This window comes from Andrographis paniculata, unplaced genomic scaffold (genome assembly GCF_009805555.1).
Source record: "Andrographis paniculata isolate CXL003 unplaced genomic scaffold, ASM980555v1 Contig12END, whole genome shotgun sequence".
Lineage (NCBI taxonomy): Eukaryota > Viridiplantae > Streptophyta > Magnoliopsida > Lamiales > Acanthaceae > Andrographis > Andrographis paniculata.
In genome coordinates, this window is record NW_026137402.1 from 5,642,356 (window position 1) to 5,649,923 (window position 7,568).

Consider the following 7,568-nt stretch of genomic DNA (forward strand, 5'->3'; position numbering starts at 1 on the left):
ATAATTTTTTTTTTCAACTAGTTCCATTTAATGTAATATTTGAAAACAAAATATAGAAACATAATCCCAAACTAATTTGATATCACAAAGTAATCTCACATTTCATGTCTCATTCATTTTTTTCCTGAAAAAGGATTGCATATTTTAGTTTTTTATTTTATATAAATTAATTAGTTATTTTAATTTATAATTATTTATACTGTGTAATAATTATTTATTAATTATGTCACTTTATTGTTAATGCATAAATCCTCGCCGAAACTAAACCATATCTGACAGGCAATTTGAAGACATGAAAATTTCAACACATAATTCACGATGATCGGTCAATCTCTATACCATCAAACATCTTATTTATGTCAATGTTTATGTTGTTAGTAAATATACATCTAAATATGCAAGCATTATATAAATTAATTAAATGAAAGGTTTTAAATATCTTTCTTTGAATAGAATAAATAAAAAAATATATTAATTTATTTTCACAATTTGTAGAATAAAAATCAATAGTAAAAAAGATTAGTTAATTATTTATTTATTTAATTAATTTGAATAATAATATTTAAATATTTCACTTAAGGGTGCGTTTGTTTGGGGGTTTGGATTTTGAGTTGAGATTTGAATAGTAAAAATTTTGAATTTGAATAGTTGTATGATGTGATATAAATAGGTGATAATGTGATATTTTGAATGTAAAATTAATTTTTAGTATAATATAAAAAATAAAAAATAGATATTTAATTTGATGTTTTCGGGGAGAAAAAAATGGGATGAACGGTGGATTGAAAATCCAATCTCCCAAACAAACACACCCTAATAATAATTGTACACGTCACGGGGATGCAATGAATTGCGACACAAGGTGGAAAGTTAATGTCTGCTTATTGCGGAAGCAGTAATACAATTTGTAATTGGATTCATAATATATAGACATATATATATATATATTCAAATGGTTGGACCACATCGTTCAACTATTCAAGATTATTGTAATGCTTCCCAACAATAATTAATATCCGAATTTGAGCATCAGTTCCTGTGGTTGTAATTTTATGACCGATTTATTATTATTATCATTATTATTATTACTATTATTTATGTTCCATCGAAATAATACATTATTATTATTTTTTTAATAGATTAAAAATGATACTGATACTTATTAAGGAAATTTTGATAAATTTGCTATTTGCAAGTACACATCTAGTATTAAGAATTTGTTTAAATACTAATGTTATGTTCATGATTTATATAAAAATTAAAATACTGTAATATTAACATAAGAACAACAATATAAAAAATATATAAAATTGTACGGAACAAATGAAAATGATAAAAAAATAAATAAATTCATTTGAATAGTAAAAAGTAATTACTTTCTCTATCCGACTTTAAGGGTCATATTTATATTGTATTTAATATTAAAAATATATTTATATTTGTATAATTTTTTTGTACAAATGTTCTTCTATTCGTATTATAAGACATTAATTGAAATATTTTTGATATTTTTTCTTAATTTGTATTACGTTTTGATATAATAATAAATATTTAAATATCAACACGCTAAAAATAAATGAGACTTTTAGAACCGGACGAATGTAATATTATTTATTGATAGATTTTTGTTTGGATATATGTATTCGCAAGCTTGTTAAATAACCATCAAATTTAGCGGCCATTTCAAATTCGTTAAAATTGGAAAAAAATTTTTATCCGTATAAACACTAACTTCATTCCCATTAGTTTCTTTACGAAATATAGTATCAATTTATGGGATGACTTGTAGTATGGGGACAGTGAGATTCGAATTTGATACTTATAGCTTTAATATCATATTAAATGATTTATTTGGTAAAACGATCATTCAGATCATATTATACACACCACATATTTACATATACATCCTAATTAGGGCCGGTCCTAAGAGCAACCTTAATAGCGCTTTTGAAAAACGTATGCAAAAATCATATATCTAGACATATTTTGAATTGTCAATGAATGAAAAATTAAAATTGTACTATATTCGTTTTTAACATAGTATTTTTTTTCTAAGTATAATATTATTTGTATGAAGAGAGAGAAGTTGTCAATCTTTCAAACCAAACTTCTTCTCTTCTTCGCCAATTTCTTTCTCGCAAGAAAATTCATTGCGATCTCTCAACAATTTCTTCGCATTCTTGCATAAACCACGACTTGAGACAGTAGAGAGAAGGAAAAATAAATCACAAATTGGAAAGAATAAGTGAATTTTTTTTAAAAAAAATAAAAAATAAAAATGAAACCAATGTTGCTTTAACTACACTAGACAACAATAATTTTACCTCGGAAAAGTTGCCTCCAGATGAAAAATGCTTCTAAAATGATAATTTTGGTCTCCAAAATTGAGCCATTATTGTTTTTATAAGAACGCTCGTTCAGAGTTTAATATAAATAAAAGTGTATTTTATACTATACAATTTATACATATTAATATATATCCCTAAAAATAGAATTATTTTTAAATTTGTAAAAAATATTTTATTAATACGAGAGGATATATTATATTTGTGTAGTAAATATATAAATTAATTTATAAGATTAAATAGTTATTGATGTTATTTTTAAGATTAATTGTGAAGATTAAAATGAAGTTAGTAGGAAAATTAAAAACAAATAGAAATTTTATATATTTATGTTACTCAAAATATTTTATACTATAAAACATAATTCTTTATACTTCTATCTTAAAAAAATCTCAAACTAAAATACTAAACAATTAAATTTTATTTCTTCTCAGAAAATATTATCAAACAAATTGTGTGTTTTATTATTTTTAAATCTTGAAAAACAACTACATAAATGGAGCCTAAACTTAGTATTTATATTTAAGTGTTTTAAAAATTATACCTCAACAATAATATATATATATATAATATAAATATTATTTTATAAAGACTTAAAATTTTATATAATACAAATAAAAAAAAAATATTTACATATTATTAATATAAATTAATTTAATAAAAAATCTAGAATTTTATATGTATATAAATATATTTATTTATTGAAGTGGGATAACTATAAGATTTCATATGATATAAATTTGAAAAAAATAATAATAATTAAAAACACACCATATGATGTTTGTTAAAGTTTAATATTTTTAGAATTAAATAAATATTCATGTTAAATAAAGTGGAAAGCGGACAACAAAATTTTGTGTTGGGCCGACATGAATAAATATAGAAACTTCTATGTCATTTCGGATACCTTTGAGTGAAATGCAATAAAATCAATTTTAGGGGCTAAAAGTATGATTATGTACTTTCTATATATTTCTTTTATTGATCATATTTAAAATGGTAATTTATAAATTTATAGAAGCTAAAAAAAGATATGACTAAATTGTTGTTTATTTTAATTACAGGTTTTATACTTATTCTGTTCAGACATGATAAATTCAATATAATTGGGCCCATTTCAAATATTCAATACATTAGTGAGTTGGAGATTTGACGAAAAATTAACAAATTTTTTAATAATATTTAAAAAATATTTTTAAGTGTATTTATAAATATTAAAGAAATAAAATTACCAAATTTGTCAAGAGAACTGATGCAACAAAGTTGGTTGGGGACAAAATCAAAGGAAGAAACATAATTATAGACCTGATAACGATCCGAGTCGAGTCGAGTCAAATTTTAAGTTTTCGTTAACGTTCGCGAACAAGATTCGTGTTCTTTCGTTAAGCTTTCGAGCTCGTTCATAGTGTTCGAGCCGGCTCGTTAAGAATTTTTGTTGTTTGAGCTCGTGTTCGTGATCGGCTCGTTTAGGCTTGTTCGAATTCGTTTGTCTTATTTTTTTAAATTTATATATAAATTACAAAGAAAATTTAAAATTATTTTATTTATATATTTTAAATTAATATTTTATTTATTTATAAATTATAATTTTATATGTATATATAATATTTATAATAAATATATTATTTAAACGAATCGTTTGTGAAAGATCGTGAACAAAGTTCAGGCTCGTTAACGAACGAGCCTGTTTATATTGTTCGACTTGACTTATTAACGTTTGCGAACGAGCTTTAACCGAGCCAAGTTCACGAACGGCTCGGTTCGTTTAACATCTCTACATAATTATAAGTGTTTTGTTTTGTTTTGTTTTTTTTTTTTTTTAAATTTAAATTAAAATCAATACTATTAACTTTATTATTTTATGTTATAAAATATAATATTAAATTACTATTTAAATAAAAACTCAAATCATACTTTTTAAAATCAATTTCAAATTACAATTAAACAAATCCTATGTATATTAATAAAGAAGGAATATGAGATGCCCTTAATTTGATATTTCTTTTTTACAAATTTTTAATTTAAACAGTAATTTGTTAAATATTATAATAAAAAACTTGAAGATCGAATAGTAAAAAAAAAAAAAAAAAAAAATCCAAAATGAACAAATCTCATGCCTATGCTTTCTTTTACCATATTTCTAAGTCTTCAATGATTGAATATAAAGCTTGAGGCCAAATAGTAAAATTAAAAGAAAAAAAAAAATTATATTGTTGTGTATACTATAACTGTACATTAAGTCATTAATCAACACATCAAGATAAATAATTTCTTACAAGTTATCCCTCAAAAAGAAAGATGCATTTTATTGATATGAATGATCTAATCACTTTGTTAAAACACAGTCTAATATTCCATCTGTCCTGTTAATAATATTTATCATTAAAAATATTATTATATTTGTATATATATTTATATAAATGTCTTTATATCAGTATTATAACACTAATAGAAATATTTTTGCTATTTTTTTAATTTATATTACGTTTTGATATAATAATTAATACTTAAAGATCAATATGCAAAAAAGTAAAGATAAATATTTAAAGTGGACGGAGGAAATATTAAAGTGCGAGAGTTGTAGAATTATAAATTAGGTTTGAGGTTGTAAAATCTTGAATTGTAAGATGTTTTGCATAATATAAATAGTTGTTTTATATAATATTTTGAATGAAAATAATTTTTTTTTTATGTAAAATAAAAAAATAAAAATACAACTTAATTTTATGTTTTTGAAAGGTAAAACATTGATGAATTAGTAGTGGAAGCCCAATTCCAAACCCACAAGATTTTATTACATTTTTTACTCTGATTTTTTTTTTCTTTAAAAAAAATTATGATTATGGTTATTTCTTTGAATAATAATTCGATGTAATATTTTCTGATAAAATTATCATCGTTTTATTAAAAATAAAAAAATAAAATAAAAGATTGCGAGGGCTGCATCGTAAAAATATTATTAAAAATAATGGCAAAGTAAACAAAACCTATTATAATTGGATTCTCATTTTGTAATTTCATTTGCAAGTTTTATGTCCATTTAAAGTGCCATTATAAGATATAAAAGCAAGATTCATGGAATATGATCACAAAAAGAACTTATATTATAGTCGATATGCAATGGAACTAAAAAAAAAAAAAAACTAGTCTTGATTTCAATGGATATATACTGTTGCACTGAAACTTGACTTGGGTGTGTTTTGATTTAGTTTTTTTCTTTAAAATATTCAATCAAATAATTATTTTTAATTCTTTATATATCATAATTAAAATAATTTTTTTTTTTAATCTAAAATACTAGTATATAAAAAATTTATTTATATCACATCAAACTCTTATTTCAATTTATTCATTTATTTATTTTTATTCCCAAACCCGAACTTATCCTCTATATATATATATATATATATATAGAGAGAGAGAGAGATATATATAGATACACTGCACCTGGCCATTAATTCCAAGAAATGTTTTTCATATATCACCATTCATGCACATCCTATTTCTGAATCTGCCAACGTTGTATTACAAGAAAGTTGCTTCTGTTTTGTCACACTTAATTTATAATTTTTATAACATTTCAAATAAATTATTATCATAGGGGATTGTAATAGAGAATTGATTCAGAAAGAATGGTTTAGAGTTTCTTTTTTTTTTTTATAACATTTTTTTTTTTGTTTGAATGGTTTAGAATTGATTCATAAATAATTTCTTCTTTATGATTTTTACTGTTTTACTTATAATAATATATAAAATAATTTTTAATTATAGACTTATGTGTATATTTTGTAGGCTTGAGTTTGTACAATAAATAGGTGGCAAAAGTCTTACAAACAGAGCCTTAGTTTTTATGAACTTTTGGGATTTCGTTGTTAAATATTAAAAATTTGCAAAAGTATTAATATATATATATACATATATTTAGTTTTTGTGAAAAAAAAATAATTTATTTTAATGTAAAATAAACTTAATAGTATTTTATATAGTACTGTTTCTGAAGGTAAATAAAAAATTTTAAATTCTATAAAAGATATATTTAATTTTTTTGTGAGAAAAATAATAATTTATTTATTGTAAAATGAACTTAATATTTTATGTAGTACTGTTTTTTAAGGTGAATAAAAACTTTGAAATTCTTCAAAAATTTTGGATGAATTTTAATAGCGCAGTAATTAAATAATGTATTTTTATATAAACATATTAAAGAAAGTAAAACTAAACTCCAAGTAAATACACCATTGGTGTTTTACATTAAATTAGAATATGCAATAAGACACGATTTTAAACACAGTAAATATTCATAGATACAAAATAATACACCATTCGAATCAATACATAGTATTTTTTTTTTATCGAATACACGGTATACACAAGTGACCCTATTTGTTCTAATCATCGAATGTATTCGAAAAATTAATTTATGTAAAGGAAAAAAACGAACAGTAAATTTTGGTTGGAGAAATTTGCTAGTGAGGCACAAAAGGTTGTGGGCATTTCAATTTTCACTGTGCCCACAAGAAATAACGTCGTCGTCGTCGGTTGTCTTGGTCGATCGATCATAATGTTGGTTGTAATTTCCACCTGATAATCATTCTCGATCAGTATTATAAATTTGTAGATTTTGATGGAAAATATAATTAATTGTTAGATGTATATAATATAATGGACCAAATTAATTAAATTGTGTGCTGCTGCTTTATTATCAAAATTGTGCATATGGCAAAGTTGAGATGAAATCATTCCCAAAAAGAAGGGATGTAAGAAGAACACGTACTTCATGTCATCTCCTCAAACTATAATTAATTAAAAAAAACTATAATTAATTAATTAATTAATTTAAGAGTCATTTTATTTATTTATTTATTTTATTTTTCTGAGAGTTTCCTGAGCTTAATTCCTGGATAAAAGACCGTGAAAATGTAAATTCAAAGGGTGTGTTAATCCAATAATAATTTTTTTCTACCACCATTCTTGATCAATATTATTAACTCGGTCCGCCTCTGAGGGTCACATTTATTTTTTGCATCATTATACTTAACATTAAAAATATTCTTATATTTGTATAATTTTTTTACTACAAATGTCTATTATTAGTATTATAAGACACTAATGAAAATATTTTTGCAATTTTTTCTTAATTTATACTACATTTTGATATAATAATTAATATTCAAAGATCAACACGCAGTAAATAGGAACTTTAGAGTCGGACGGAGATAATAT